The sequence below is a fragment of the Theobroma cacao genome, chromosome 4 (genome assembly GCF_000208745.1).
Source record: "Theobroma cacao cultivar B97-61/B2 chromosome 4, Criollo_cocoa_genome_V2, whole genome shotgun sequence".
In the NCBI taxonomy this organism is placed as follows: domain Eukaryota; kingdom Viridiplantae; phylum Streptophyta; class Magnoliopsida; order Malvales; family Malvaceae; genus Theobroma; species Theobroma cacao.
The window spans coordinates 766,341-793,265 of NC_030853.1; the positions used below are offsets into that span (position 1 = coordinate 766,341).

A 26,925-nucleotide genomic window follows, 5' to 3' on the forward strand; every position below is an offset into this window, starting at 1 on the left:
TTTCTCTCTCGTCCTTCTCCGCATCCCCCTTGCGAAACTTGATCAAGAACTTTGCCGTGGCCATCGCAGTAGTGATGTCTTTGACCCTGCAGCGCTGAAGCTCTTGTCTTACCCACGACTTCAGTCCATCGAGGAAGCAAAACAAGGCCTCCCGCTCGCAAAGGTCGCTGATCTATAGCATGAGTTCAATGAACTCCCTCATGTATTCCTGAGCTCCCCCTTACTGTGTTAGGCACCTCAATTTGCTTCGCGCCTCATCTTGCGCATACTCGGGATAGAATTGCACTTTCAGTTGGCACACAAAGTCCGCACATGTCGAGATGGCAGCTCCACCGTGCCTCTCGTCACACCTCCTGCGCCACCACAAACACGCCAAGTCAGTAAGATACATTGAAGTTGTATTAATTTTCTTACCATCATCGACAATGTTGGTGGCCCGAAAGTATTGCTCCATCCCCCACAAGAAGTTGTCGATGTCTTGGGCACTCCGTTGGCCTTTGAACTCTTTTGGTTTGGGGATGTCCACCTTGCTAATTGGCTGTATGGCCAGCAATCCTCCACCAAGGAGTGCTTTACAAGCTTCGAGCTCATGCCTTAGCTCACTCATCTAGCGTCGCAGTTGCTCGACCTTAGCCTCTCGCCTAACGTCATGCTGGGTTAGTGCCTTGAAGGTCTCATTAAGCGCGCCCTACAGCTACTCTCGTAGCTCGACCATTTGCTCATAGCATCCATTTGTTTGAGCCTCTCTCGCCTCACAGCAGTCAGCCAACTATGCCATACGTTCTTCTTGGTGGGTCAACCTAGACTCTACCGCGGCAAGAAGGTCCATCGAGATGGACTTTCTCTTCACTCTACCCGAACGTGTTTCCTTTGTATCGGGGGTAGAAGCAACACCCTCGGTTCTAACTCCAAATCTCGTGTTTGCCATTGCCGCTCTGATACCAAGTGTCATGGGGGTTTTCTCTTGACCCGTGCTGCCTAACCTTTGCCTTGCTCAAGGTCGATTAGAAAGGCTAGCAGCCTTCTCAAGTTAGTAAGTTAGGATCGATTTTGGCAAGCACAAGAGAGTTGAGAGAACAAAAAGAGAGCTTTTATTGAAAGTAATTCCCATACAAGAGTTATTAGTATCAAATGAGGGGGCTCAAGGGGTTTTTATAGCCTAGGACCCCTTGGAGCCGTTACAAGACAGTTCTCAACGGCTAAGGGCTGTTTTGAACTTTGCTAGGCCCTCATGATGAGCCCCTGGTCCTATTGCCAACGGCAGGCAACGGTTGCCCCCCAGGTATCGAGTTAGCCAGTGTTTCTCGCGCACCAAACAGATTGCCTGGGCAGTTTGTGCTCCCCAATTGCGTGCCAGTTTGCCTATTCTGCTGCACGCCATTTTTTTGTGCACCTGAGCTCCCTGTCTACATACTGGCCCACGCACACTGCCTGTTTGTTGGCCAGTGCGCCCAGTCTGCTTGCTGGCCTGTGCACTCATCTGCTTGCGGGTGCCGATGCCTCTAAGTCCCTAGACGCCAAATTGGGGTTCCAACCCTCGTTGTTCGCCCATCTTCGAGCTAGCTCGCCTACTTTCGAGCCCCAAGCCTTTGCCATCGGGCTGTCCCACCCTCCTCCACAAAAGGGGCGTTACATGGGCAGTCAGTTAAGTTTTTTGTCTATGAACTTCACTTCTGTCAACTGGGGTTGTCAAGTGGTGGGCGAGGTCTTCTCTCATGTCTTTTTTTTTATCAACTTTTTACGACTCTAGGGTGATATTAGGATGTTTTTGTTCGAGGGTTGTGATGCCAATTTTTCTTTGGGCAGATTTCTTTTGTTCACAAGTGTTATGCCATCAAGAGTTTTTAATCAATCAAGACTTAAGACTTGAAGTGGCAGGTTGAAGGCTGGCTCAACAAAATTAACACTTTTTCAAAAAAAAAAAAAGGTGAAGTGCTTGTTCTTTTTAAAAAGTAAGGTATACTTCTTTGTCATATTCACATATCAAAATTCATAATCTTACTCCATTGGTGATCTAGTGACGTCGATTTTATGATTATTCTTTAGTTTCACATTTGCTTTTTTTCCTCGAAGTTCCCCTTTCTTAATATCTTCTCTTAGTCTCTCCTTGCACGTTGCAAGCTTTCTAATTAGTAGAAATTAACTCCTTTCTCTCCCCCTTTGTTGACAAAACTACTTTCATGTTTCTTAATTGTGAGCTCTATATGACTGCAGCACAAAGATACGTATGGAAGAGTGAGTAGCACGCACACCAAGAAAATGGCGGCTTGAAAACCTTGGGGCTTGCTAGCTAAACCGACTTTTACCTGACAGCCTGATCCCACCAAGATAGAGATGGCCAATCATCTCTCTGGCCGTTGTTTCCTTGTGCTAAACACTTACCTTAATTTTGTGGATAAAAATTGACGCCTTGTGCGCACCTTGAAAAGTTTTCATTCCAGAAGTATTAATTGAAAACTCAATAGCGACGCTAGGGAAACCAGCAGCTTCTGCAAGGCAGGCACTGGAGAAATGCAGAACTGTAAAAGAACCAAAACCAACAGATTGCTTGCTTCCATGGCCGCCTAAGCAAGCATGGTTTCACGACCAACGCGAATTCAGTTTCATATTCAAGATCAAAAAGTAAAACCCGACTTAAAGCCATAGTAGGATTCATTCCAGAGAATATCAGAATAACAAAACCAACATCATGCAAAGCAGCAGAGCAAATGTGCTCCATGGCAGAAACCTCGAAAGCCAAATGGCAGCAGAAAACAACAATAGAAAACATATTATTGCAGCCCCAAAAACAAAGAATCATGACCCAAAAAGAAAGCACACCAGCTACCGACTCTAGAAATGAGCTTAAAAGCTCAATCCTCACATTCTAGCTAAACCAATTCGTTGATTACCTCTTCTTCATTGTCTTCAGAAGATAAGCCCAATAATTTACCAACATGGGGTTTTTGTTTTCCATATGTAAAAAATTATTAATTATTTGGAACCATATATACAATACTAATTTTTGTTTTATATAAATCTTCTTCCATACATTCGATCAATTACAATATTTATAAATTTTTTTAACTTATGGTTAGGTAATTGAGAGGAGAAAAGAGAGACATATTTAGTACATATGGAAAGGAGATAAGAGAAAAGAGAGACAAAAAGAAGAAATTGTGAGTGCACCACTTGTTGATATAAGCTCTGATTTCAACAAAAATGCACGTGGATAGGTAAGTGAGAGGAGGATTCCGCCACAATCAACAACTTCTAGAGAGGGGGCTCCAACCTTTCTTCCAGCCGACCAAACTCTGCTTATAAATACACACAAATCAAGGGAGAAATTAAGCAATTAAGGATATTACAAACTTGCACGCCATTGGTTCTATGGCTTCAAAAGGTAAGAAGGCCTTCCATGAATCAAAAGCCAAGCAGAAACAAGCAAAGAAGAGAAGGGTGTTGTTCTCAAAAAGGGTAAGTCGCACTGATGTCTTGAAAAGGTTGGCTATCCCAACAGAGTACCTTGCATTTCTCCCACGGTTTTGCGGAGGCCATGCCCTGGAATTGTCGGTTAGGGATGAGAATGGCCATTGCTGGACTTTCGTCTGCTCCATTCGGAAGACGGGAGCTTATCAGAAACCGGTCCTTCAACAAGGCTGGCGGGAATTTGTTCTAGCTAAATGTCTCCATGTTGGTGATAGGGTAACCTTCTATGAACAGGAATCTGAAGATGGAATCAAGATATTTGGATCCATTTTACCACGTTCTCGATATGGTATTGAGATTGAGAAAACAATGAGGCCCCCTTACGGCTAGACCTTGCTAATGCTCCAATAAGTGGCACTCATCAAAGAGTCTTCCTTTAGCATGCTACACCATTGAACCATGGGTTGATGTACCAAGCTCCTGTACAAGGCTTTAAACATTTTCCCACTCGAAAATCACTGATTCTCTATCCTTTTTTTATTAATATTTTATATTTTACTGGAATTAGTCTTAAATTTACCCTCACTATTCTGTGTGTTGAGTACTTGACTTTGTTGAGCAGTAGACCGTGATAAATGTGAAAGTGAAACGCAAAAGTCACCTAGCTTTAACTAGTAAAACATATTAGTAATTGTACGACCATAACCGATATCAAATTTTGTCTTTTACACAAAATTCAACAATTTATGAATATGAAGAGGAAAAGATACCCCATTGCCGTTGGCTAATAACTCCAACATAAGAGAACAACTTCAAAATTTGACAATAACCATGTGCCCTTGCTGCGTCCTTTCCCTTTTCTTATTTTTTTTCCAAGGTTTCTTAATTACTCAAACCCATATTTTGGTGACCAATTGATAAAGTATTGCACCTTTTCAAATGTGTTATAGTAAGTGTATACATGTGCGTGCATAAATAGTTCGTTTATGAACTAATTAATACGAAAAAAGTTTTTGTAAGCTTTTAAAAAAAAAGAAGTTTTGGTAAGCAGTCTGTCAATCAACATATATGTATTTGTTGATTCTTTCCCTAATTAAAGACGTAAGAGGGCTTCATGTAATTTAATTTTGCCGTAACATATTGGTAAAACAAGAAACAGAGTCAAGTAATTTGCATAGGTGCAAGTCATCATGCAATAAAATGGACACACACGACTAACCATCTTGAGGATGAGCTTGAATTTTATCTCTTATAGGAAAAAGTTTCTTTTTATCTAGTTGGTGGTACCATGATCTTAAGGGGTATTTTTAAAAATAACCTTTAAACATAAGATGTTTTCAAATATAACTCTTTTTATAATTTTAGCTATTTTAAACCAAGTTGGACAAAATCACCCTTAATAAAATTACACGCTATGATGTTATACTCCATGTACAAAAATATGTTATATGTCATGATTAGGTTGTTACACGTCATGTGTAAAAACATGTGACATGCCATGGATAAGTTGTTACGCACCATGTATAGAAACATGTGACATGCTATGAACAGAAACATGTGACACGCCATGCTTAGGATGTTACACGCCATGTTGAAAAAAATACTGTTGTTACATGTCATGTACAAAAACATATTACACGTCATGGTTAAAAAAGTTGTTACATGCCATGTTGAAAAAAAATACTGTTGTTACACGTCATGTTAAAAAAATATTATTGTTACACGTCATATTCAAAAACATTTTGTTACACTTTAATATCTAAAATGTTATTGTTACTTACGAACCAAAACTTCAAATCCTCTCAACTTTCTTCATTTCTTTTTTTTTTGACAATTTGGCATCGATTAAAGTATTTCTAACATATTTTCATAAATCAAAACATAAATTTTCTTATATAAAACACCTATTTCAACTAAAAATAAAAAAAAATTCTTTTGAAAATCTAGATTTATAAATTTCAATTTTTTGAGTTTATTGGTGTCTAGGTACCGAATTGATTAAATTAAAAGTTATTTCAAATATCTGTGATCATTTTTACGGTTTTAGTTTTACCCAAAATACCTAAAAATCAAAATTTTCAAATAGCCATCCACTCAAGCACATCAAAACCATTGCTTGGTGTCTTGAAAGCGCAAGAAAAAAAAATCTAAAAATGCGAGAGAGAGAAATTGAAAGCATAGTAGACGAATACCGAAGAGAGAAATCGATAAAATTTGAAAGACTGGGATGGTGAGAGAGAAATCATAAATACAAATGAGGAGAAATTGTGATGAATGGTTTAATTTATTTGAAATAATTTTAAGAGTATTTTTGTCAAGTTATAGTTAAATATAATTAAAAATAATTAAATTTATTTTTATAGTTATTAAAATATCTTTATCAAAAAATACTATTCTTTATATATATATATATATATATAGTTGAATGCCATGATGCCACGTGAAAATGATAAAGCAGTTTCCTTTTCTTGGCATCTTCTCTTCGTCTCCCAGCAATGTCATGATGACTCCTGGAAAGTGTTGGTACTAACCGACTCCCTCATTTTTGTCCTCTAATGCTACCGTTTTCAAGCTTCTTAATTTTACCCTTGAATAATAAGCACAAAGGACGTGGAAAGTGTAGGATGGCGGCTAATACCATTGGCTTGCTTTGCTAGCTTACCGATGTTTACCCGTCTTTGTGTTAACCTATAATTCTAACGACTGGGGCTTCTATGAAGATTGCGGTAATACCAGACACTATAATTATTAACGCATTACGGTTGACGAAACTTTGATTTTTTTTTTCTCAAAATCCTTAATTCTAAATTTCAATGTAATATTTTGTATTATTTGAAATTTAGATGTTTGGGGAAGATATCCCAACCAGTTTGAGGAATTTTAGGCCTATACGTTTCAATGTGAAACCTATTTGCATGAAATTCTCTCTCCCGAGTATACAAAAGATTATCAAAGCATAGATGGAGCTAGTCAATTTTTATTAGGGGATCAAAGATCAGAAAAACTAAGAGCTAAAAATTTTTAAAACTAATATTTTGAACTTAACTATAAATCAAAAAATTTATAATAGACAATAATTTACATAACATATAAATTAAAAGGAAAATTGTGCTCGACTATATTTTTTGAGATTCAAATTAATCAAATATTAACTTTGTACTGAAAATGCTAGCATTGTCTTTCTTAAGCTAAATAACTAAATTATCTATAAGATATTTATTATCCATTTTGTTTCAAAGTCATATTTTCACAATTTTTATTATTGAAAAAGCTCTTTCTATAGTTACTGTTGTTGTAGAAATCGGAAGAGTCAAAATAAAGTGAATTAATCTATCAATCAGGATTAATAAAAAAAATGATACATAGATGAAATTTTAAGTAATAGCTAACAGTACAACACTACAACTTATATTTGAGATTTACATAATAATTTTTTAATTTTTAAAGAATAAACTCATATAAAATAAAATTCACATAATAAAAAAAAGAACATGACAAGTAGAAAATAGAACCCACATAACAAAAAAAAAAAACATAATTGATTGTTCGTAGAAATTTGAAAAAGAAAATTTATATTATACGTAGATTCAAGTAAAGGTGGATTGTAATAATTTGAAAAGGTGGCATGATTTTGGGATTGGGACAGAAAAAGGGCACAGGTAATGTTTTCCTCTAGATTGTATGAAGATTAATCATACTGCTTATAGTTGCATTATAACTAAAAATGACCTTTGAAATAAAAGATTTGGTTATGTGAACAATGGTTCACTTAAACTGATGAGCATAGATAAGATGTTAGTTGGTTTGCCAATGATTTCAAACTCTGACAGGGTTTGTGACATTTGTCAATTTGGTAATCCAAAACGAGCACCATTTCCCAAAGTCAAAAGATGGAATGCTACACAGAAGTTGCAGCTACTGCATACTAATCTTGGAGGTCTGAAGACTTCATCTTTAAATGGAAACATGTACTATTTTCTATTTATTGATGACTATACAAGATTCAGTTAGGTGTATTTTCTCAAAGTGAATTCTGATGCTTTGAATGTGTTTATTAAGTATAAGGCTCTTTTAGAAAATCAGACGAACATGACCATTAAAATGTGGATGAGTGACAATGGCACTAAGTAACAGCTAAAGAATTTGAAAGTTACCTGAGTAAGTTTGGTATTATACATCAATTAATAGTGTCTTATAGCTCTCATACATCAATTAATAGTGTCTTATAGCTCTCAGTAAAATGATGTTTCTGAGAGAAAAAGCTAAACCTTAATGGAGATGGGAAGGTGCTTACTCTTTGAGAAAAGTTTACCAAAAGTTTGCCAAAGACACTATGGGTAGAAGTTGTGAACACAACCAATTATCTGCTTAATTTATCTTCAACAAAAGCCCTGGTGAGTAAGACTCCCTATGAAGCATGGTATGACTTTGAAATCTTTTGTTGATCATATGAAAATATTTGGTTGCATATATTATGTAAAAATACCAAATGTCAAGAGAACAAAGCTGGATGAAATATATGTTATTGCAATTCATCTTGGGTATAGTGAAGTTTCTAAGGGACATAGATTATTGAATGTCATCACAATGAAGCTCTTTGTTAGTAGAGATGTTGTTTTTGATAAAAGCATGAAGTGGAATTAGGACAAGGGCAAAGGATTTCCATTCTTAGAGGAATGAAAGATTAATGTTTTTTCAAACTTGTTTCTATCATTAGTTATTGACTTCTCGTCATCAAATAGGACATGTTTGGGCCTACTAGATTGGGCAAAGCACACATACAAGGTCCGATCCTTGATGGGCCTACACCAGATTGCGTAAGTGGACTTCGATTGCATTTGAGATGAATTTCATGCACCATGGATGTTTTGATTACTCACCCAGTTTATGGTATTAATGGAATCACTTTCCACTTGTAAATAATGAGTTGTGGCCCATAAGGAAAAAAGGAAGAAGCTGATATCTTGTTGGATGGCTCTAAACTCTACGAAGTTGGAGTCTTCAAAACCTATTTAATGGGGAAAAGTCTCCTAATAAATCCTAAGTGGTCTCTGAGTACCCCCTTTTATGCCAGCTGGGCCAAGCTTCTCTCTAATTGCTCCGTCAGTGCTAAGTTTAAGGATTCCAATTGGAAGAGGTAGCCAATTAATGTTTTTCCTTTGAGAGATTTTCTTTTTATTGTTGCAGAGGACGATGGGATTGGAAAAACACAAAATTGTTGAAATGTGCCCCATTTGCCATCTCCTTTTGCCCTTTAGGGAATAGCGAAAAAGGATAATATCAACCATTTGTGTCGCCTCGAAGTTCTTCCCTCCTTATAAGTGGCCCCCCAAATTTTAAAATTTTTTTTACATATTATATAGATTTTTTTCAATTTTTTATAAATTTTCTTAATGGTCTTCTCAATTTTTTTTATTTAATAATTAATATAAATAAAAAATAACAAAATAATTTTGTATGTTTGATTCAGTTTTAAAAATTTTTTTAAAAATTTTCAATTTATATTATTATTTTTATTTATTTATTTATTTCTATTTTATTTACTCATATGTTTTAAATTTCTATAGATTTTCTTTCACAAATTTCTACGAACCATCAATCATATTTTTTTTGTTCTTTTTTGTTATGTTATATGTAGATTCTATCTTCTATTTGACATGTTCTTCTTTTTTCTATTATGTGGATTTTATTTTTTATAATTTTAATTTTTAAAAATAAATAAATTATTATGTAATTCTCAAATATGAGTTGCAGTGTTGCAATATTACTTAGAATTTCATCAATATATCATTTTTCATTCAAAATAACCAATTCATTTTAGTATGTATGTTGCAAACTTTAAGTAATAAGGATGTACATACAAATTGCTAGAATGAAATAATTGTATTTCTTTCAATACAATTTTATTTATTATATATATTTTTAATAGCTTTTAAAATATTTTTTTGTTTAATAATTGGTTTTATTCTTCAACCTGTTTGATAAAATTAGAGTCATTATGGTTAGCATATTGCTAGTTAATCTCAACAAATAAATTCTAAACTAATATGTTAAACCTATCAAATTTAAAAGAAAATAAAAGTGAGTATACTAATCCAAACCTATTAAGTTTTAATATAAATCTAAGCCTATCATAACAAATTATATCTTAACAGTCTAACGTAATAGTCTATCATAACATATTATATCTCAATAGTTCAAGCCAATAACCTAATATGTTAATTAGCAATTGAAGATGCAAATAGAAAATAAGAGGAGATATAGAAAACACAAACTAAAGAGGCAATTCATTTGATTTTGAAAAATTATTTTCTTTTCCACTCTTGCACGCAAAGAGTGAGAGAGACTCTTTTTATAGTTCTATTCAGTCATATATATAAATGACACCATCATTATTGTTAATGTGTATTTTATTGTATGTCCAATGTCTTTTAAATTTATTTAATTTTTTAGATTAGTGATAATTGAATTATATATAAAGTTTTCTTTAACTGTTTATGTCTCTTTTTGTTTGGCCTCCTCTTTGAAAATGCTCTAGCTTTGCCTCTAGTGACGTGATTGATATTGGCTTTCTATTTAATGTGGTTTTGACTTTTGTGGGGTTCCAACTCCTTCAAAGTCGCGACATATTTGGGTTTCGATCAGTTTTTTTATTGCCCTGCCCTCCTCACTTAATTTTGGTTTAATCATTAAATGCAATTTCGCTCACTGTGCATCAGAACTGCTATTTTTTGGTGATTTTGCCCTTGTTTGAGACTCTACATTGCTTACCTACCTGTTCTTGAATTGTATCCAGTGGCGCCGTGATGAGGATGACATGCAATCAAATAGGAAGAAACCAAGATGGAAAACATGTGTGAGATGCAAATTAAGAGCCTTGGTTTTTCTGATGGTATATGGGAAAAAAGATCAAATGCATAAGGATGGAAGAAAATTTCATCTGTCTGATAGGTATTTGGGGATAAACTTTTGGTTATTCTATTGTCAATGTTTATGCTACTTGTGGAGAGTAGGAGAAGAAAAATTTGTGGTTGTTTTTATGGTAAGGCCTCTTTATTATTAGTATTGGAGAAAGGGCAGTGGGCTTTAAAAAGTAGCAAGAAGTGGATTGTGCAGAATTTAAGTTTATTTTTTTATAATTGGGGAAGGGGAATTTGAACCTTACTATTTAGACAGGGAGATCATGCACCAACCAATGAGTTAAATACTCGGGTGTATATGCAGAATTTAAGGTGAATTGCATGGAATTACATTTAAATTAAGGCTATCCAATTTGCATGAGAGTTTGATAGATGGATAACATTCCATGATGTTTATTGTGCCAGCTGGTGAAAGAGGCTTGGAAGAAGTCAATGCTATTATGGTATAGTAATGCATATTGCCATGGTTAATTTAAGGTGGAGATTAAATGCTAATGATAGTTTTTAGGTTGCCTTTTAATTGTATGATCTGTGATGAAATGCCTTGGCAATGGTCAAGTGTTGTGATGGAAACACTTATAAAGAGGTACAGTTGAAGTAAAGGGAGGCTTTGTTAGCAGTTTTGGTGTGATGAACACATGTTAGGCATGGCTGTACGAGTATTGTCACAACCCAATCTCAAGCCATGATCGGCACATGGGCCCAATAGGCATAGCCCACTAACCCAAGCAAGCCTTTCTATGAAAACCTATTCATTAGTCCATCTGTCCCCCATTTTCCTCTAAGGTTCATAATTCATAATTTTCAATAATAATTTCTTCAGGAATAAATCATGGCAACAAAGCATGCACCATTCTCAAAATAAGGTTATCATTTGTCAACCCTAGACGACATTATTAATCAAACCAAACATACAAGTTTATAACAAATTTCACAATTTACATTTAAACAACCATATATACATACAACAGACCCTTGACTACCAGCGAAGTGACTCTGGGCGTGGGTACTATTATTGAGTGTCATGGTAAACCTACCAAAAGATGGGTAAGAGGGAGCACCTCGACTTAGGATCCAATTACCTCTGAATCTGAAAACCTAAAACATGAAGTTGAAAAGAATGAGTATATATCTAGTGAGTGAACATAGGAAGGGAACAAGCAACGATACAAAAGGTTTTAGGAAACACGATGCACTTATGTAAAAACAATGCAATTTATTCTTCGAAAACCAAACTTGATGCTATGTTTTCTTTTAACTCATTTTGGAAACATTTAAGAATTTCAACTTTCAACATTCAACGCAGTCACATTTCATTTCGCAAACATCTCTACTCTACAGGGCATGTACACATGTGTATAAGAATTCATGTATATATATATTTTCAAACATACATCAAATACATCAAGGTCATTCCCAAACTAGTTAACATGGTTCAGCGCATACAACCACCGACCTCAACTCAGCTCATGTGCACTCCCACATCACACATAGCAAATACCGTCATGTGCACTCCCACATCGCACATGACAAATATCATCATGTGCACTCCCACACCGCACATGACAAATATCATCATCTCGAGCTCCCATACCATACACCACCATCACCATCATGTGCACTCCCACACCGCACACGCGCGGTTATAATTATCATTCAATTTTACCTTTCAAGGCATAACAAACATAAAAACATGTAACAAGAATCTTTATATAATAGTACATTCCACATAGTTCATTATTTTATTGGTCATATACATGGTTGCACAATCCAACATTCAAGGAAAATAATATTAACCGTTATGCCACTAGTTTAGAACATCTCAAGATTTCTAATGCATCACACGCCACAATTCAATTGGCAATTCAACATAACATTTCAACACGTGATTCATCATAGTATACGTTTAACAACAAAGAGATCTCATTCGTGAAAGGCTTGTTCCCATGCATTTTTTTTAAAGAGTCAACCAAGAATATTTGAATACTTCATTCAAACACATATACATTTGTCCAAAACATTTAAATGTAAGTTCACTCACCTTAGTAATCCCACCTTACAAAACTAGCACCAATAAGATTTTAATCCAAGTTAAGTCTTGAAGTACCATTAGAACCTATATTTACCAATAAACAACAATAACCTCAAATATGTCATAAATTTGAACTTAATAATTCTAATAAATATACACTAGATAAACTACATTCTAACCTAACATTTAACCTAGAATTTTAGTCTAATTCACAAACTCATTAAACTAACTATTCAAATTTAAAGTTTCTTTACCTTGGTGAGCTTGGAGTTATAAAGATCAACAAAACCTAATATTTTTAAGAAAAAGAATTTGAAGAAAATTAGGAAATAAAGTCTGAAAATATAAACCCATAAATTCTAAAATTTAAGAGTTAAAAATGTATACTTATTAGCTTTAAAAATGAAGATCTGAAGCTAGAAGCTTAAGTGTTGATGAAAGTGGAGTATAAATGAAAAATGAAGAAAAGAAAGAAAGATTTTCCTTTCTCTCTCCTAGGGTTCGGTTGTGATGAAAAATAGAGTTGAGAGTTGTGGGTTTGGTAAACAAAGAGGTAGGAGAATGAAGAAGTAAGAAAAGAAAAGGAAAGGAAAAGAAAGGAAGAAAAAGAAAAGAAATTGATTTTTATTGTAAAGAGGAAAGTGGCATCGGGAAAAAAAAGAAGAAGAAGAAAAATGATGCCTTTTTGGGGAATGATGGCCGGCAATGGAGAAAGAAAGAAGAGTCAAAGCTTCCTTTAGAAGCTTTGGCCAAGCTAAATGGTAAAAATACCATTTGACCCTCCAAAGTTCTCATCCTTTTTAATTAAGTCCTCCCATCATTCTTTTAATTCCAATTTTCTTCTATTTTTCTTCCTTAACACTTGTACAAATAAAATATTAAGTTTATACCTCACCAACGCATCTCTATAATATTTAAATATATACTTACCCTATCTTATTTTATTTAACGAAGGCATGCGGGTCCCACCAACATCGTTTTTCCTTCAAAATTCTTCCTTATCTCTTCTCCCCCACGTAAATTAACTATATAATCCTCCTTCATGACTAATTTCAACAACGAATAAAATATTAATATTTTAATATTATTTTGTTAATAAATATTATTTTATTTTAAAATTCTCCACTTGTCTCCTTGAGTCCCAAAGTGTCTCACTTTGCCTCGGTTTACTTCCCAATTGCCTTCTAACTTCACTAACTAGTCACCGATAAAATATTATTATTTTATTATTATTTTTTCGTGTGCGGAATATTTTATTTCAAAATATTCTTTCCATCAGTCTCCACTCTTTCACACTTAATTTAGCTTCAATTGACCCTTGTCCTATCCATAACGTCATATTGGCTTCTATATTGAGGGTACGGGGTGTTACAGGTATTCACATAATATCCACTTTTTACCTCATTAATGAGGTATCAAGATTTGGTAGCCTAACAGTGTATAGAAGTTATATACTATTAATGCATCAAATATTAATCCTATGTATAATCGGGTTCAATGAGTACCGGGTATTCAGGAGTTACAATAATTGGGTTCGGGTTTAAGGTATCTTAATTAAGGGTTTGAGTTCAAGGTTGATACTTGAAACCTACCCGAACTTGAGTTGAGTATTAAAAGCCTTACCAAAATCCACCCCATAACCGAATATAAAGTACCTAAACTCTATGTTATCAAGTTAGGTGCGTGCAAATACTTGTATAACAACCCCCTATTTACATCCTCACAGATCCAATATCTTTTAAAGAATGAGTGATCATAATAACAATACTAATAATTGTTGTTGATCAAAACATTATTATTCAAAATAAAATAATTAATATTTTATTTTAAAAAAATTTCACATCTTTAAATAAATAATACTAATCACATAAAGTGTATTTTAACTTTTAAAATTTACCCTAAATTAAAAATGTCCAACTTATTGAACTAATTCTCTGTACTTTTTGGCCTGATTTCCATTTCCTTTATTTTTCTTTCCAACCTACCTCTCATTAATTCTTTGCCCTCAAGTCTTTCTTTCTTTCACTAGGAGAACTTCCTTTATTAATCTCTTCCAACGACAAAATCATAATTGCAGCTTCACATACACACCTCGCATATGTAGACACATGTTTGTTTTCATTTTTGTTGTTCATGTCTTCAATTTAGATATTTTTAATTTGTTATAACGTTTATGGTAAGGTAAAACCTTGTTTATAATTTGCACCAACCATTCGGGGTGAGTATGGGAGTGATAAACGTTAAGTATCTTTGGTCAATCGTTGTAACTATAGTTGGATCATTCCTTGAAAACCATCTTTATTGGTTCAGGACAGATTTCTGATATACTTCACATCTTATTAAAAATCATTAAATTACAAATTGTTCACGAAATTATAAATTATCTTAAAAATAAATTTAAATTTATCAATTCGAATTAATATAAAATGACTTTAGATCATTAATTATTCTTAATAACAATTATATATGAAAATAAATTTAAAATAAGATCACCTAACCGAAATATAAGATCAACGTTCGTGTTCAATGGTACATTTGTTGTCATATTACAAGTACAAACGAAGCATATTGGGTGGAGGAGAGCGCAATGTGTGAAGCCAAAGAAATGGAGGGTAAGCTCAAGAACTTCATCAGGTTATGTGTTTTGACCATAGCAGTTCTTCTCTATAGTTACTTCATTGCAGCAAAGATCCCAAAAGGTTCGCCAAGGCTCATCTCCCTCCTCCCTGTCATCACCCTCCTATCTATCCTCCCCTTTGACCTCAACAGCTTACATATCGGTTTCCCGACCTGCTGTTGCGTCGCTTGGCTTGCCAACTTCAAGCTCCTCTTATTCGCCTTCGATCAAGGCCCTTTGTCAGTACCTAAACATGATCTTCTTTGTTTCATCCTCATGGCTTGTTTCCCTTTCAAAATCAAACAAAACCCATCTCCAAAAAAACCATTTGAAACCAAGACTAATCCAAATTTAGAGGCTGCAACTAGAGCTACAATTGTATCGACAGTGGTTTATACTTATAACAACTATGAACACTACTTTAACAAACACGTTTTGTTCATTTATTTTTTCTACACTTACCATGAAGTACGACTTCTCCTTGCCTTGGCTGCAACCCCAGCTCAACTCCTTCTTGGCGTTGAACTCGAGCCACAGTTCAACGCACCACTCTTTTCCACTTCACTACAAGATTTTTGGGGCCATAGGTGGAACCTTAGGGTCTCAGAGATTCTACGTGCCACCGTATATATTCCCGTACGTCGTATTTCTACGCGTATAACTGGACCTCTATGGGGCCTCATTGCCTGGTGTTTTTCTGACATTTTTAGTCTCGGGTTTGATTCACGAATTGCTTGTTTATCATATGACCCGTGAAAGACCGACATGGGAAGTGACTTGGTTCTTCATCTTGCAAGGAGTTTTCGTGGATATGGAGATAGTATTGAAGAAAAAATTGGTGGCGACGATCAAATTTCGGCTTCACAGGGCAATTTCAGGACCATTGGCTTTGGCAAATATAGCAGTGGCTGCTGGCTGGCTGTCTTATACACAAGCTCTGCGAAAAGGTATAGATGAAAAACTCATCAAAGAGTTCAATATGTTCATGCAGTTTCTCAAGGGCATGGTTATAAGCAAATACTAAGTGATTGCTTCACTAGTGAAGGCCAAATGGCTTGTGATAGCTAGAGTAAACATATGCAGCTCCTTCAATAATTCCTTGCTACTACTTTCATAATATTTTATTATATATATGTTTAGCTGCTAATTATTTTCATTGAAAAATCATTAAGATTTTTTTTTATAATTGGAGGAAGAGGATTCAAATCCTGCTCTTTTTTTTTTTTTTAAATTTCCATAGTATTCAATAGAAATGGGAACTAAAGTTCATCTTTTTATAGAGATTTTGCCAAGTACGCCCCGAACAAAATAAAGGGGTATACTTATACAAAATCGTTTCCAACACCCAGGTGATCAAAAGCCACACCTGGAAAAAGACCCTGTACACCAGCCTTAAATGAACAAAAAGAAAAACACAGCATAACCCAATCATCAACACAGGGTTCTAAGGCTTATAAGAATTGAGAGACGTTCCCATGTTAAGCTTTAAGGTCTTGATGCACAAGGCTCTTTAAATAAAGAATGATGTACCAATCAATAAGTAGAATACTTAGATGTAAAAACCATTAAGATTTAAATTAATATTTGTGATTAATTCTCATTTTATAATTAATGGATTTATATTAGCCCACCACAAAGTGCCACTTCATTAATGAATAAAAATAGAAGTCTTTAAGGTCTTGAAAATAGATATGAAAAAATTGTTTTGGGTATACTCAAATAAAAAAATATAAGCATAATATCTAAAAAAGCCCTTAACTATTTCAAAAAATTCAAATAAGTCTTTATACTTTTATTGTGTTCAATTAAACCCTTATATGTTTTATTTTGAGTCAAATAAGTTTTTATACTTTTATTTTGAACCAAATAAGCCTTTGTATATTTATTTTAAGTCAAATAAGCCCTTATCACTAATGATTAACTTAGTTAAAATATTATTTATCATTTTATACCTTATGAAGTTGATGTGACATGCTAAAATTTCATAATTGATAATGATATGATATACTAATATATCATAACTGATAATGAAGTGGTATGTTCATTTGACATAATAACATGACCATATAACATTTTTCACCTTTTATATTAACGTCATATCAGTGTCACGTAAATATAAAATAATAATAGCATTTTGGCTAATGACAATTAGTCAATTATTAGTCATAAGAGCTTATTTGATCTAAAATAAAAATATACGAACTTGATTGAATCCAATAAAAAAAAAGAGCTTATTTAAATTTTATTGAATAATTTAAAAACTTATTTGAGCATTAAGCCAAAAAATAATATTTTCACTTTCTTTCTAAACTCTCTTAAGAATTTTTCTCAAATCCCTCTCTTGTTCCTCAAGTACAGAGGCATTCAAATCAAAATAAAACCTCTCTCTCTTTGATCTATTATTAAGAACATTTGCAAAAAAATTATTTTTTCTTTATGGGTAAAAAAATTCAAAATTATAAACTAACAAAAAAATTTTAACCCAAACTTAATAGGAAAAAAGTGAGCCATAACTAGATCTGTGAGCACGAATTGAAGATGGAAGAAATTGCAAAGTTAAATATCCATCACTTTTATTATACACTACTCCCACATAGTAACTCTAACATAGCTTTCCTCTCCATTTCTCTTTCAACACGCTAAAATATTTTTTCCTAGAAAACAAATTGTCTCCCATATTAAATAAACTTGTTTCTGTTATGAATAAATATGTGAATGTCTATTATATTATGACCCAAGAATTGCAGACCAAGTCAAACAGCCTAAAAGGCAAGATATAAGAAATGTAATATGATTTAAACTCTTAGATAGAATTAGATTAGGACTATGATTCATAACACGTTATCAGCACTATCCTCTCTGATCTCTCAAGATTTGGAATTATTTTATTTTCATCATCTTCAAGTTTTTAAAGGATTTCAATGGTTTGGTTTTGATTTATAATTTTAGCAAATCAGGTAAGTGTTGCTATTATTTTGTTTTCATCATTTCCAAGCTTTAAAAGAATTTCAATGGTTGATCTTTAATTTTTTTTAGTTGTAATAAATCTATTAAGTGACTTGATATCTTTTTAATATTTTCATTATCTAAAAATCAACTTTAATATGAATTTTGCTATCATATAGTATATATTATATTCTGTCCCTTGATTGGAAAGTGAATTTGCTATTATATAACTATTAATGAAAAATCATAATATTCATTATCTGAAGTGAATGTGACAAACGAGCTACTATTAAAAAAAATTATAAATTTATCCATTCCCTAAAGTGAATGCAACATCATTTAATAATTATAGTCATGGTCATGAATCTATCTATTCCCTAAAGTGAATGCCACATCATTTAATAATTATGATCATGAATATGGAAGAAGTCGTTATAATAATTTACACTATCACTATTTTAATTCTAATTATAATTTTACCACCATAAGTGGATAATAATTTTACCATCAGAATCTAAGAATAATTTTACCACCAAAAGTGGATGGATAATTTTACTATTAGAATCTAAAGATAATTTTGCCACCAGAAGTGGATGGATAATTTACCACCAAAAGTAGATGAATGTCGTAACCTACTAAAAAATGGATAATCCACTAGAAGTGGATAACCCATCATATGTGGATCACTCACCAAAAGTGGATGTATACTTGTAACCTACCACAAGTAGATGAATACTTTCAACGCACCAAAAGTAGATAGATACTTTAATCCACTAACCCACCAGAAGTGGATAAATAATGAAAAGAATAAAAGGAATATAAAAACATATTGTTGTTGATGTGGCATGAAAGATCATTGGTCACGTACCTGTTGTACGTTTTAAATTTTATTAAGCATCACTAAAAATTAAAACATCTTGTAATAATTTTAATTATAGCCAAGTTAATATAGCACGTCAAGATATTTATCTACCCTGAAAGAGGAATTAATTATATGATTGGTAATAAAAATATCCATTGTTTGTTTTCTTGTCCTGAAAGAGGAATTAATCATTTAATTGATAATAGGAATATCTAAGAATGAACTTAATAGTAATTGGTGTATTTTAGTATAACTATATTATGATGATGTTTTAATACGTTCTTATTATATTTAAATGATATGTTCTTATTATGTGTTTTAATTATATATTTAATGTTATTTCATATTAACTTGTAAATTTTTTTATTGTATATATTTTTTTATTGAAGAAAATATAAATATTCATCTTGTTGGATCTAAAATCAATAATGTAAATATATGTCTAGCAGACATTGCTACAACACACATTACATTTAACGACAATAAATATTTTTCCTACTTGATAACAAAAAAAAAATCAATGTTAATTCAATATTTGATAGTACAAAATTAATTGAAGGCTCTAGAAAAGCTAATATTTTACTACCTTTAGGAAAAAAATAATAGAGGATGTATTATTTTTTAAAGATATTTGTCTGAATAGATATCATATTAAGACAATGAATGAAAGAGATACTTAATACCTCTATATTACATCTATTATCTCAATTAGAAAGTATGTGTTGAAAAAAAAAAATTACTCGTTCTGTTCTCTAAATTAAACTATACAAATATTAGAGTAATTGAAATCCATAGTAAATCAGAAGTTTACTAATGATTTTAATATTTGGCATGACCGGTTGGACCATCCCGGATCAATAATGATACAAAAAAAATGATTGAAAATTTGTATAATCATTTATTGAAAAACTAGAAGATTTTTCAATCTAATGAATTTTATGTGCTGCTTGCTCTGAAGGTAAATAAATTACAAGGCTATCACTAGCTATAGTTGGGATTAAATTTCCTATGTTTTGAATAATATTCAGGATTATATGTGAATTCATACATCCACTATGTGAACCATTTCGCTATTTATGGTTTTAATCGATACATCGACTAGATGGTCACATGTATGCTTATTATTAGCTTGCAATTTGGCATTTACAATAATTCATTTGCAAGCACATTTTTCTAGTTAAATAATCAAGATTATTTGTTTTGACAATGTTGGTAGATTTACATCTCAAACCTTTAATATTGCATATTAGTTAGAATAACTATTGAACAGCCTGTTGCTTATGTTTTTACATAAAATGGTCTAGCAAAATTATTTATCAAACACTTCCAACTGATTACAAGGCCATTACTTATGAAATTCAAACTCCCAATGACTGCTTGGGGGCATGCCATTTTGGATGCAGCAACATTATATGTATAAGGCTAAAGGAGCTATTATAAATTCTTCCTATACAATTGGTTCATGGTTAGGAATCAAATATTTTCTATCTAAAAATTTTTGGATGTGCGGTACATATTTCAATTGCTCCACCACGACGCACAAAGATGAGTCCTCAAAAGAGGTTAGGAATATATGTTGGATACGAATCTCCATTTGTAATTAAATACTTAGAATTATTAATAAGATATTTATTCATGACAAAGTTTGTCAATTGTCATATTAATGAAACAATTTTTCCAACATTAGAAAGAGAAAAAATAAGCAGCTGCAAAAGAAAATTTCTTAGAATGAATTATCATTATCTATTTTTGATCCTCGTGCAAATCAATATGAACTTGAAGTTCAAAAGATAATTATTTTACAAAATATAGTAAATTAGTTGCCAGATGTATTTACTGACTTAAAAGAATAAGTAAATCTTATATGCTAGCTGCAAATGCTCCTATCAACATTACTGTCTTTGTAGGACAAGGCACGCCAGAAGTGTTGAGACCAATCGGTTTCAAAGATAAATCCTCGAAAAAGAAAAGGAGCAAGTATTTAAGATGGTTAGAAAGATGAAGTAGAAACTCTAGAAGAGACCCCTGACATAATTGAAAACAATTTCAAAAGAAATTCAATTACTGAAAATCAGTAAAAATAAAGAGATATCAATCAATTATGTCATGATGGGAAAAGATGGAACAGGTAAATAAACGTCGACAATATTTTGTATATAATATAGAGCTCAATATTATGAAAGAAAATGAGGATCTTGAACCTACATCTATTGAAGAATGTAGATATAGAAATGATTGGTCAATGTGGAAAGACGTAATTAAGGAGGAAATGTATTTAATTGTAAAATGTGAAGTTTTTGGACCTGTAGTCCCTACACCAAATGGTGTAAAACCAGTGAAATATATACATGAGTATTTGTGCGAATATGAAATGACAAAAATGAGATATAAAGCATGACTTGTCGCATAAGGTTTTCTCTAAAGATCTAGTAATGAAGATGAAGAGATATTCTTTGTTGTGGATACAATTACAATTCTATATTAACTAGTCTGTCAATAAATGAGAAAATTAAAATGCGTCTAATAAGTGTAGCTACATTCTATTTATATGGCTCATTTGATATTGATATCTATATGAAAATCCCTGAAGGATTTAAGTTGCTTGAAATACAAAAATTTGAATTCTCAAGAAATTTATTCGATCAAATTAAATAAATCTTTATATAGATTATAGCATTTCAAACACATGTGGTATAATCCCTTTAGTGCATATTTGTTGAAAAAAAGCTATAAAAATAATCCTATATACCTATGTATTTTATAAAAAGGTTTAGATATAAATTTATTATAATTGTTGTTTATGTTGATGACTTGAACATTATTAGAACTCTTAAAGAGTTATCAAAAGCCATGGATTACTTAAAAAGAGAATTTGAGATAAAAGACCTTGGAAAAAATAAAATTTTATTTGGGTCTTTAGATTGAACACTTGGAAAATAAAAATTTTGTCCATCAATCAAATTATATCGCTAAAATATTAAAACAATTTTATATGAAGAAAGCATATCCATTGAGTTCACCAATGTTTGTGAGGTCACTAAAAATAAAAAAAGGACTGTTTCTAACCTCGTGCGGATAATGAAGAACTTCTTGGTCCTTAAATACCATATCTTAGTACAATTCGAGCACTAATGTATCTTACTAGCAATACATGACTTAATATATCAATTGGTATGAATTTATTAGTAAGATATAGTTCTTCTCCAACTCGAAGATATTGGAATTGAATTAAACGTATACTTCGATATCTCCGAGGAGCAATGAATATAGGCTTATATTATTCAAATGCATCAAAAAAAATTTAATTAGTTATGCAGATACAGGAAATTTATCAAATCCACACAAAGTTTGATCTCAAACAAGTTACTTATTCACATATGGAGGTACGACTATTTCATGACATTTTGTAACGTAATATAGTTGCTACTTATTCTAACCATGTAGAAATGATAGCAACTCATGAGCAAGTTGTGAATAAATTTGGTTAAGATCTGTAACTCAACATATTCAAGAAACGTATGGCTTGTCAACCAAGAAGAAAATTTCAACAACGTTATATAAGGATAATCCTGCTTGCATGGCACAGTTAAATGAAAGATATATTAAAGGTGATCAAACAAAACACACAGTTTGCCAAAATTCTTCTTCACTCATGATCTCCAAGAAAATGGTGAAATTAGTGTTTAACAAATTTAGTCAAGTGACAATTTAGTAGATTTGTTTACCAAAGCCATTCTTATTGCAATATTTGAAAAGATTGAAATGCATCATTTTAAAGATTTTTATAATGCAGTGATTAGGAGAGTAAAATACGCACTGTACTCTCTTATTTCATCAAGGTTTTTCCCATTGAGTTTTTCTTGATAAGGTTTTTAATGATGCAGTATTTTAATAGCGTATTCTTAAAAAGATTATATACTCTTTTTCCTTCACTAAAATTTTTTCCCATGAGGTTTTTTCCTAATGAGGTTTTAAAGAAGCATATTCTTATAACAATGGACATTCAAGGGGAGTATTATGAATAAATATGTAAATGTCCATTATATTATGACCTAAGAAGTGGAGACCAAGTCAAACAGCCTAAAAGGTAAGATACAAGAAATGTAATATGATTTAAACTCTTAGATAGAATTAGATTAGGACTATGATTCCATGGGTTGTTAGCCTATAAATAGATCCATTCACTTCATTTGTAAAGACACACTTCAATAAGATCTCTTTTATCCCCTTAAATACTTTCTTTCTTCTCTTTAATTATTCTTTCAAGTTATCTTTATTTGTTTTTTTAAGATTTATTTCATAACAGTTTCTTTTTTTTATAATATTTGTAAAAATTTGAGTAAATATTATAACTTATATATCTCTCCTTTTCTCTCTCCCGGAGAGAAATCTTTATTCCATCCAAAACCCCTGACACTCTCGCCTTCTCTTCCAAATTCCCATTGGTTTCTCATTCAATTTCTCTTCCTTAGTTTCTTATGTTCTTCTCTTTCGATTTCTCTTTTTGTTTTCTTGAAAAGGAAAAAAGAAAAGAAATATAAAGAAAATAGTAAAAGAATTATATTTGTTTTCAAGAACATAAAGAGTTTTATTCTATTCATAAATGATATGATGCTTTGTGGTCAACTAACAATGTATAAAAACTATACATTGTAAATACATCAAATATAAACCCTATTAATCATTAGTTATTGACTTCTAGCTATCAACAAGGACATACGTGAGCCTATTAGATTGGGAAAAGCACACATAAAAGGATCAGTCCGCGATGGGCCTACACCAGATTGCTGTGGAATGGATGTGTCCCATTTATTGATTCAGTTCAAACTCCCAAATAAAATAGTCTTTAACCCAAGACCAACTTTGAATTTTCACCAGAAACTATAGGCAAATCTGTTATACCTAATACCCAAGAAGCCAGCCATAAGACCATATAATTCCTATTTCTAGTTCATGTTAAGAGGAGACAATTATCACTTAGACAACTTTTTAATATGTAAAAATTGAGGCCATCAGTTTCAAACTTAAAGAATGAATAATTGATTGTACCACATCTATTTAACAGAATATTCCAATTGGTCATCTAAATGTCTTTTATAACATATGTTATGATCAAACCTCTTCACCAATATTTCCATCTCATCGTTTACAATCTGTTCTTTAGCCTACCAGTATATTTGATTTGACATAGTAGTATTTAATTTTTTTTCCTTAGGCGAAGTTTTAAGTTTAAACCAAAGGCTAAAGATATCCCCACCGTAACATTGGGTTTGCAATCTCAATGACAAAAGGGCAACATAAAGACCTAGGCAGAATTATCGAACCAAACCACATATTACTTTGTCTTAATTACTTCTTCACTCCCAACTCCCAAGATTGCATTCTTAAATTGTATCGTTTCATTATTTATATTTATTTAGACGTATGTTTAATATAGCACAAGCTTATCCTCAATCTTCATTAAAATGTTATGTCTTTACGTTGGAAGAACCCAAAGCACAATGTCGTTAGTGCGGTTCTTCCATGATTAAGAATCATCCTGCAGGGTAAATTTTCTGATTCTCTACACCTCAGCAATCAGCACCCTTGCATTAAAACATCGTTAATGCTATCTAAGGCTGCAGAACACTGCTGGATGGCTAGCTAAATCTGGGGTCAATATCGTTCTCAATATTGGATGGCTTGCTTAGCCAACAGCGGCCTGCTTTAGTATGGATTCTTTTTCTTGTGTGTGTCAAATTGCATCATCAATGCTCACGTTTTTGGATTCCCAGTTTGTCAAGACTTTTAAGTTAGGGTAAAAACACATAAATAATATTGTTAATCTTTTAGCTTGTCCAGAAAAGACAAAGGGCTCTACTTGAATTGGTCAGAAAAGATAAAGATCCCGATTTGGCCTTGGCTTAGCTTGGTATGTGATTCATTCTGATAAATAGATTGGATAGACTGAGCCCTGCTTCAAAGTCAAAGAAAATAGGATTCATGATTAGTATATGTCTCAAGCAATGAAGAAAAGAGTCTTGTAAAAGTCCCTAACTCACACTGATATATACAAAAGATTGGCTATTCCAACAAAGAGTCTAGCCTTCTTACCTAATTTCTGTGGAGGCAATCCCATAGAGTTGCTAGTTAGGGATGATAATGGCTGCAGTTGGACGTTTGTTTGCTCCCTCCTAAAAACTGGTTATGCAAAACCAATTATACAAAATGGCTGGTGAGACTTTGTTCTTGCTAAAGGTCTCAATGTTGGTGATAAAGTCACGTATTATCAACAGGAAACTGACAATGGGATTGAGGTATTTGGTACTGTTTTTCCTCGTTCATGCTATAGTAGTTGAGAGAGCTATCAAGCCCTCTCGGTCTTAGGGTTGTCAACAGGTAAGGTACCCTATAATTTCGAGATACCTGAACCCTAATCCTATAAAAAAATTAACTACCCTAACCCTATTAATTATCCTAATAATTTTAAAAATTACTACCCTAACCCTAACGCTATTATATTTTTACTACCCTATAATTACCCTAACCCATTTAAAAACTCGATTAGATTAAAAAATTATTAAAATTTTCTTCATTGGTTTTCCAATTACCCGAACCCAAATACATAATTTATACAATAATAATTATATTCTTTATAAATGAACATAATATATAATATAAAGTGTGTGTGTTAAAAGACATTACAAGTTATATACTATAAAGTGTGTATATATATTACAATTAATAATTTTATAAGTTATAATTTTATAATGATAACACAAAATAAAAAATAAATAAATTTATATGTTCTCAAAGTAGCTAGTAAGAATTCTGACATAAAATATTTAAAATATTAATATTAAAAAATAACATTTATTAAATTTTAATGTAAATGATGAAAATAAGAATAAAATAACTAATAGTTTAAATTATTATTTTTAAAATCTTGACATAAATACATAAAATTAAAGGTAAAATGTTATATAAGATAAACTTAAATGAAAAAAAATCAATATTAGTTCTTTCTAAAAAATTTTTGAAGAAATTTGTATATTCTCAAGCTAACTAGTAAGAATTCTTAATATTTCTTACATAAAATACAGGCCTTTCTAAAAGTTTGTAAACTGTACAGTTGCAATGAAATACATGCCTTTCAAAAAAAAAAAAAAACTAGTAAGAATTTTTAATAATTCTTACATATAATATTTAAAATATTAATGTTAAAAAATTAATTATTAACTTTATTAATTTTAAAATAATTACAATTTTAAGGTGACACAAATTATCAAAATTGCTTGAATGGGTTCTAAAGTTAAATTCTTCATATTAAAAACTCTCATGCATTTTACCTTTGAAATGTCATGTTTTAGGTTCAGAGTGAAGTATAAAACATAGCTTGATCCTTGTTGCCTTGTAGGGATGGATCCCTATGAAATCGGTCCCCCCTTCATGGGGATCAATCCCCCATTCATAATATTTGAATTTTGTAGCCAGGGATCGATCCCAAGTTCCAAAAACTAGCCGTTAGGCCCTTTTTGGAGGGAAAAAACAACTCTTTTCTACACCAAAGTGTAGAAAGAAGTTCTCTAACACATTTTTAAGTTAAGAAAAGTGGAACCAAGTTAGAGCAAGTAATCTACATTCTTTCACCAAGCTTTTAAGTTCTCTTTGTACTTAATTTTTTTGTGCCTTCGTTCTTATCTTTTGTAATCTTCTTATTATCATTCAAACTCTTACAAACTTGTACTTAGCAAAACCCACCTTGTAAAGGTATCCTTGCTTTTCACCTTGTAAAAGAGGAGAAGTTGTGCTTGATTCTTGAAAACCATTTAGGTTCTAACTTAACCTTAAAATATTAGGGAGATTGTGTCATATCCTTGAAAAGGTATAGAGATTTTAATTTAGCCTTTAAAAGTTAGGGGGAGTTGTGTCATATCCTTGAAAAGACAAAATTTATGCTTGAACCTTGTAAAAGCATTGTATTTATTGATTATCAATAGTGGATTAAACACTTTAGATTGCTAAGGGAGAGAACATAGGCTAAAAGGATATAAAAAAAAAGAAATCATAATAGACAAATAAAAAACTTTATTTTTTATTTTTGTAAAAGATATAAACTAAATTCATGTTTTCTCAAATTAGCTATAAAAAATCTTACAGC

The 26,925-nt window shown here is 32.2% G+C and overlaps 1 pseudogene; it reads left to right on the top strand.

The window, feature by feature from the left end:
* Positions 14,907-16,064, top strand: LOC18600788 (annotated as a pseudogene).